Here is a 6985-nt window from a genome sequence, read left to right on the forward strand (position 1 = left end):
AGGATTGCACTTCACAAGATAGGGCAGTTTGGTAATTAGATGTTTGCCCTGCCATATAGATGGCTCACTCAGATAAAATTCATCTCTGCTCATCACCCTTGTTCTGGAGAAGACTGCCAATTTAGACTCATGTAGTCAAGGGAGGAGCAAAGATTTCTCTTGAGCCCACAGGGTCTTGATTGGCCTGAAAGGTTATTCTGAGGGAAAGGCAAAGTGGTTCATCTTCGGACAGCCTGCCTCGGGCCTGTTACCTCCTCTGAAACTTCCCTGAAGTTGCACACTTTAAAATTTGAGCTGGTAGCAGATACACCTAGGTAAAAGCCACATCAGTGTAACCAACCCAGAAAATCATAAAGAGGCTACACTGAAAATGGTAGAAAGGGTGGAGGTGCGGGAACCAAACCAGTCTGCGAGACTGACCACAAATGGAAGGGACACCACGAGCATGGGGCAGGCACCGCAGCCACAGGGGTACCTGCACTGGGAAGACAAGTCCTCCCTTGGCTTTAAAAACCAGAGGGACTTAACTTCACGAATGTTTAACAAAAGTGGGGCTTAATATCAGGAACTTTAAAAAAATCAATGGGCTCGACTCAGCTGGAGAGCAATAGGAAACTGAGTCTCCACCCTTAGAGAGACTGCGTAATAACCGTACCCAAGTACTGCACAGAAGCAGCAGTTTGAAAGGAGCCTGAGGCATATGAGACGGAGGTATATTCACTGATCTCAGAACTTGTGGTGGAAGTGGGGAGATCTTTAGGAGACTTCTTCAAGAACAAAAGAGCTGACAGGGTCTTTTCTCTCCCCTGCCCCCCAGTCTAGATACATTGACACCTACGGGAACCAGTGCGGAATGCTCAGCACCTACCTTGCTAACAACTTGCCTTGCCCCTGCATTCTGCTGTACTGCCTCCCTCCACAGGAGTTCCTCCAAAGTGGATCCACAAGGGTCTCATTGCACAAACAGCCTCAACAGGGGCCAGTACCACTCCAAAGTGACTCTTGCCCTGGGGAAAGGAGAAGATAACCACACACAGCAGTTCAAGGGCAGCCCCAGCAGGGTGCTGTGGGCAGACATCCAATCTGACTGCCCCACCAACCAACAGAAACCTCATAGGGGCAGCACAAAGAGAGTCTAGCAGTTCAAGGTCACTGCAGCCCCAGCAGAAGGCTGGAGTAGACATCTCTCACTGCTGACCCTGCCCACCAACGAAAGCCTCTTGGGGACAACATAGGGAGAGCCCTGTAGTTCAGCATAACCACGGTTCCAGCAAATGGGCTAAGGCAAGGATCCAGCTGACTCAACTCAAGCCCAGACTGGCTCCTTAACAGCACAGGGACCAAACCCTGATGACCATGGGCAAAGAGGGCCATTGCAGCCAACTGGACTGAAGGCACATGTGGCTCAACCGCAGCAGTGGGGCACAGGCAACACACGTAGGAGACCCCTCTGAAGCACCAGGTTCTAGTGAAGAGAAAACCAAAAACCCAGGGAGAAGAATCTTGAAATTAAAAATACACTAGAGTAAATAAATAGTAGACCGGAGGAAGCAGAAGAACAGAGAAGCAAGCTAGAAGACAGTAATGGAGAGCAACCAACCTGAACAGGAAAAAGAAAGAAAAAATGAGAATAGGCCAAGAGAACTCAGCAACACCATCAAGTGTAACAACATTCACATTTAGGGATCCCAGAAGGAGAAGAGAGAAAAAAGGGGGCAATAACTTTCAATAAGTATCTGAAAACTTCCCTAACCTGGGGAAGGAATTGGAAATCTAGATTCAGGAGGCACAGAGAGCCACCAAATACCAACCCAAGGAGATCCTCCCCAAGACAATTAAAATGGCAAAAAAGTAGTGATAATTTTAAAAGCAGCAAGAGAAAAAACAATTACGTACAAGGGAAATATCGGGGTACCTGCGTGGCTCAGTTGGTGGAGCATCCAACTCTTCATCTCAGGGTTGTTAGTTCAAGCCCCTCATTGAGCATGGAGCCTACTTACACACACACAGGAAACTCCATAAAGCTGTCAGATTTTTCAGCAGAAACTTTGCAGGTCAGAAGGGAGTGGCAGGATATATTCAAAGTGCTGAAAGAAAAAACCTGCAGCCAAGAATACTCTAGCTAGCAAAACTATCATTCAGAATAGAAGGAGAGATAAAGAGTTTCTCAAGTAAAAGCTAAAAGGAGTTCTTGACTGCTAAATCAGCCCTACAGGAAACACTAAAGGGAATTCTTTGAGTGGAAAGGCAGGCCATAATCCTTTTCTTAGGAAAGGAAAAGATTTCTCAGGTACATGCAAACATAATAGAAGTAGATCAGTCCCTTATAAAACCAGTACAGGGGTTAAAGCACAAAAACAGTAAAATCAATTAGATCTATTTAAAAAGTCAATAAAGGGATTCACAAAGAATGTAAAGTATGACATACATAAAGCATGCAGGGGATAAGGGGAGTAAAAACGTAGTGCTTTTAGAATGGGTTCAAACTTAAACAACCATCAACCTAACATGCATAGGATGTTATATACAAACCTAATGGTAACCACAGTTCAAAAACCTATAATAGATGTGCTTGGATTCTTTTGTTTTTTTGCAGATCAAAGGCATCAAAGAAAGGCATCAAACCACCGCCAGATAGCAAGAGGAGGAAAGAACAGAGAAGAACTGCAAAACAACCATAAAACAACAAAATGGCAATAAGTACATACCTATCAATGATTACTTTGACTGTAAATGGGCTAATTAATCAAAAGACATAGGGTGACTGAATGGATAAAAAAGGCCCATCTATATGCTGTCTATGAGACTCCTTTCAGATCTAAACACACAGATTAAAAGAGATGGAAAAGAATTTATGATGCAGATGGAAGTGAAAAGAAAACTGGGGTAGCAATACTTAGACAAAATAGACTTTAAAACAAAGACTGTAACAAGAGACAAAGAAGGACACTATATAATAAGAGGAACAATCCAACAAGAAAATGTAACAATTGTAAATATTTATGCACCCAACATGAGAGTACCCAAATACATAAGGCAACTATTAACAAAATAGTAATACAATAATATTAGAGGACTCTAACACCCTACTTACATCAATGGACAGATCATCCAGACAGGAAAATCAACAAGGAATCAGTAGCTCTTAATGATTGGACCAGGTGGATCTAACAGATATATTCAGAACATTCCTAAAACAGTGGAATACACATTCTTTTCAAGTGCACATGGGACATTCTCCAGAATAGATCACATGTTAGGCCATAAGTCTCCCCAAATTTAAGAAGACTAAAGTCATACAGTGCGTCTTTTCCAGCTACAGTGATATCAAACCAGAAATCATCACAAGAGAAAACCTGGAAAGAACACAAATATATGGAGGTTAAATAACATGTTACTAAGAAATCAAAAATGCATGGAGACAAGTGAAAATGAAAACACAACAGTCCAAAATCTTTGGGATGCAGCAGAAAGAGGGAAGATTATAGCAATTCAGGCCTACCCTCAAGAAGCAAGAAAAATCTCAAGCAACCTAACCTCAGACCTAAAAGGAGCTAGAAGAACAAAGTCTAAGGCCAGTGGAAAGAAGGAAATAAAGATTAGAGCAGAAATGAAGTAGACTTAAACAATAGAACAGATCAACAAAACCAGGAACTTTTTCTTTGAAAAGATCAACAAAATTGATAAACCTTTAGACAGTTTCATTAAAAAAAAAAACCAAAAAGGACTCATATTCAGAAATGAAAGAACAATCAACACCACAGAAATACAAAGGATTTTAGTTATTATGAAAAAGTGTATGCCAAATTGGACAACCTAGAAGAAATGGATAAATTCCTAGAAACATAGCCTCTCAAAACTAAATCAGGCATAGGAAATTTACTAGTTACTGACAATGATCGAATCAGTAAACAAAAAGCTCCCAAAAGTTTGGCACCATATATCTTCTCAGGTGAATTCTACCAAACATTTAAAGAAGAGTTAATACCTATTCTTCTTAAACTATTCCAAAAAATAGAAGAGGAAGGATAACTTCTAAATTCATTCTATAAGGCCAGCATTATTCTGATACCAAAACCAGATAAAGACACCACAAGAAAAGAACTATAGGCCAATATCTCTGATGAACATAGATACAAAAACTCTCAACCAACTATTAGCAAACCAAATCCCACAGCAAAAAACTAAACCACGATCAAGTGGGATTTAAAAAATTCACCACGATCAAGTGGGATTTATTCCAGAGATGGAATGTGGTCCATTATTCACAATTCAATGTGATATATCACATCAACAAGAGAAAAGATAAAAGCCATGTGATTGTTTCAATATATGTAGAAGAAGCATTTGACAAAGTACAACATCCATTAAAAAATTCAAAGGTTTAGAGGGAATATACCTCAACATAATAAAGGCCAGCTGTGGAAAACCCAAAGCTAGCATCCTACTCACTGGTGTGAGTTTTCCCTCTAAGAAAGAAGGATGTCCATTCACCACTTTTATTCAACATAGTACTGGAAGTCCTAGCCACAGGAATCAGACAAGAAAATAAAAGGAATCAAAATCAGTATAGAAGTAAAACTTTCACTAGTTGCAGAAGACATTATACTATATATAGAAAATTCTAAAGAATTCAACAACAACCTGCTAGAACTGATAATTCGGTCAGGTCACAGGATACAAAAATCAATATACAGAAATCTGTTGCATTTCTGTACACTAAGAAGCAGAAGAAAAATTAAGAAAATGGTCCTATTTACTGTTGCACCAAAAGTAGAATACATAGTAAACTTAACCAAAGAGGTGAAAGACCTGTACTCTGAAAACTATAAAATATTTATGAAACAAATTGAAGACAATACAAACAAAAGGAAATACGTTCAGTGCTCATGAATGAGAATCTTGTTTAAATGTCCATGATACCCATAGCAATGTACAGATTTAATACAATCCCTATCAAAATACCAAAAGCATTTTCCATAGAACTAGAACAAATAATCCTAAAATTTGTACAGAACCACAAAAGACCCTGAATAGCCAAAGCAATCTTGAAAAAGAGAAACAAAACTGGAGGTATCACAATTCCAAATTTCAAGATACACTACAAAGCTACAGTACTCGAAACAGTATGGTACTTACACAAAAATAGATACATAGATCAATGGAACAGAATAGCCCCTAAATCCACAATTATATGGTCAATTAATCTACAACAAAGACAAGAATGTATAATGGGAAAAGTCTCTTCAACAAATGATATTGGGAAAACTGGACAGCTACATATGGAAGAATGGAACTGGACCTCTTTATTATAACCATACACAAAAACCCAAGATGAATTAAGGATCGAAATGTGAGACCTGAAACCATAAATATCCTAGAAGAGAGCATAGGCAGTAATTTCTCTGCTGTAGTCTATAACAACATTTTTCTAGATAGGTCTCCTGAGGCAAGGGAAACCAAAGCAAAAATAAATTATTGGGATTACATTAAAAAAAAAAAAGAACAAAAAAAAAAAAAAAACTTCTGCACAGCAAAGGAAATAATCAACAAAACTAAAAGGCAACCCATTGAAAGGCAGAAGATACTTGCAAGTGACATATCCCTTAAAAAGTTGGTATCCAAAATATATAAAAGAGCTGATACAACTCAACACCCAAAAAACAACTAATCCAATTCAAAAATGTCAAAAATGGGCAGAAGACATGAAGAGACATTTCTCCAAAGAAGACATCCAGATGCCCACAGACATATGAAAAGATGCTCAAAATCAATCATCAGGGAAATACAAATCAAAACCACAATGAGATATCACCTCCCACCTGTAAAAATGGCTAAAATCAACAATACAAGAAACACCAAGTGTTGGCAAGGATATGGAGAAAAAATAACCCTCTTGTACTATTGGTGGGAATACAACTGGTGCAGCCACTGTGGATAACAGGATGAAGATTATTCAAAACAATTAAAAATAGTAGCAGAATTACTGGATTATATGATAATTCTGAGTACCCACAGAAAACTAAAACACTAAATTGAAAAGATGTATGCATCCCTATGTTTAATGCAACATTATTTACAAGAGCCAAGATATAGAAGCAATCCAAGGGTCCATCCATAGATGAGTGGATAAAGAAGATGTGGTATATATACAGTGGAATATTACTCTGCCATAAAAAAGAGACCTTGCCATTTGCAACATGGATGGATCTAGAGGGTATAATTCTAAGTGAAGTCAGAGAAAGATCCTATGATTTCACTGATATGTGGAATTTCAGAAACAGAAGGGAAAAAACAAAAAACAAAAAGCATACTCTTAACTGTGGAGAACAAATGGATGGTTACCAGAGGGGAGATGAGGGAGTGAAATAGGTGATAGGGATTAAGAGTACACTTCTCATGACGAGCACTGAGTAATGTATAGAATTTTTGAATCGTATTGTACACTTGAAATATTATGTTAATTACATTTAGATTAAAAAAGATACAACTTAAAAAAATGAGCTGGTAAGTGGTTTCATCTCATTGAGTTAGTCTCTTGGTCCTGACAATAAGCCAAACCCATTTCATGAGGCAGTAAAGCAAGTATATTCTGGTTCAAGTAATTAGGTATTAAATACAAGGCATTTCTATTTTCTATATATGAGGTACTGTGGTGATTTCTCTGAAGTTTGCATCAAGTCATTTATACTTAATTCACAGGGCTTCAGGACAAAGGGCGGCTTTAGTTCTCAAATGATTTGAAGTCAGGTGGGAGAAAAAAAATGGTAACTTGGAGAGTTGTAGCCAGACATTGGAGGATATTAGAATAAATCAGGATCTAGTCCAGTTTACAATGAGTAGCATTAAAATCTAATACCTACAAAGATGTGTTATTGAAGTATTTTCTCTAACTGCCCCCTCCCTTTTCTTTTACACAAAAGATAGCCAAGTTAACACTAGTTTGTTTGCAAAATAAGTTTGGTTTAAAACAAACAAACAAGGG

General features: G+C 38.3%; 1 long non-coding RNA gene across 1 annotated transcript in view; it reads left to right on the top strand.

Annotated features, from left to right (window-relative positions):
• Positions 1 to 5523, top strand: part of LOC125915247 (uncharacterized) — a 70412-nt gene extending 64889 nt beyond the window's left edge. Inside the window, exon 4 of the long non-coding RNA XR_007455612.1 lies at positions 818 to 5523. This is a non-coding gene — a long non-coding RNA (uncharacterized LOC125915247). The remainder of the gene's footprint in view (positions 1 to 817) is intronic.
• Positions 5524 to 6985: the final 1462 nt, after the last annotated feature.

The sequence above is a fragment of the Panthera uncia genome, chromosome D1 (genome assembly GCF_023721935.1).
Source record: "Panthera uncia isolate 11264 chromosome D1, Puncia_PCG_1.0, whole genome shotgun sequence".
In the NCBI taxonomy this organism is placed as follows: domain Eukaryota; kingdom Metazoa; phylum Chordata; class Mammalia; order Carnivora; family Felidae; genus Panthera; species Panthera uncia.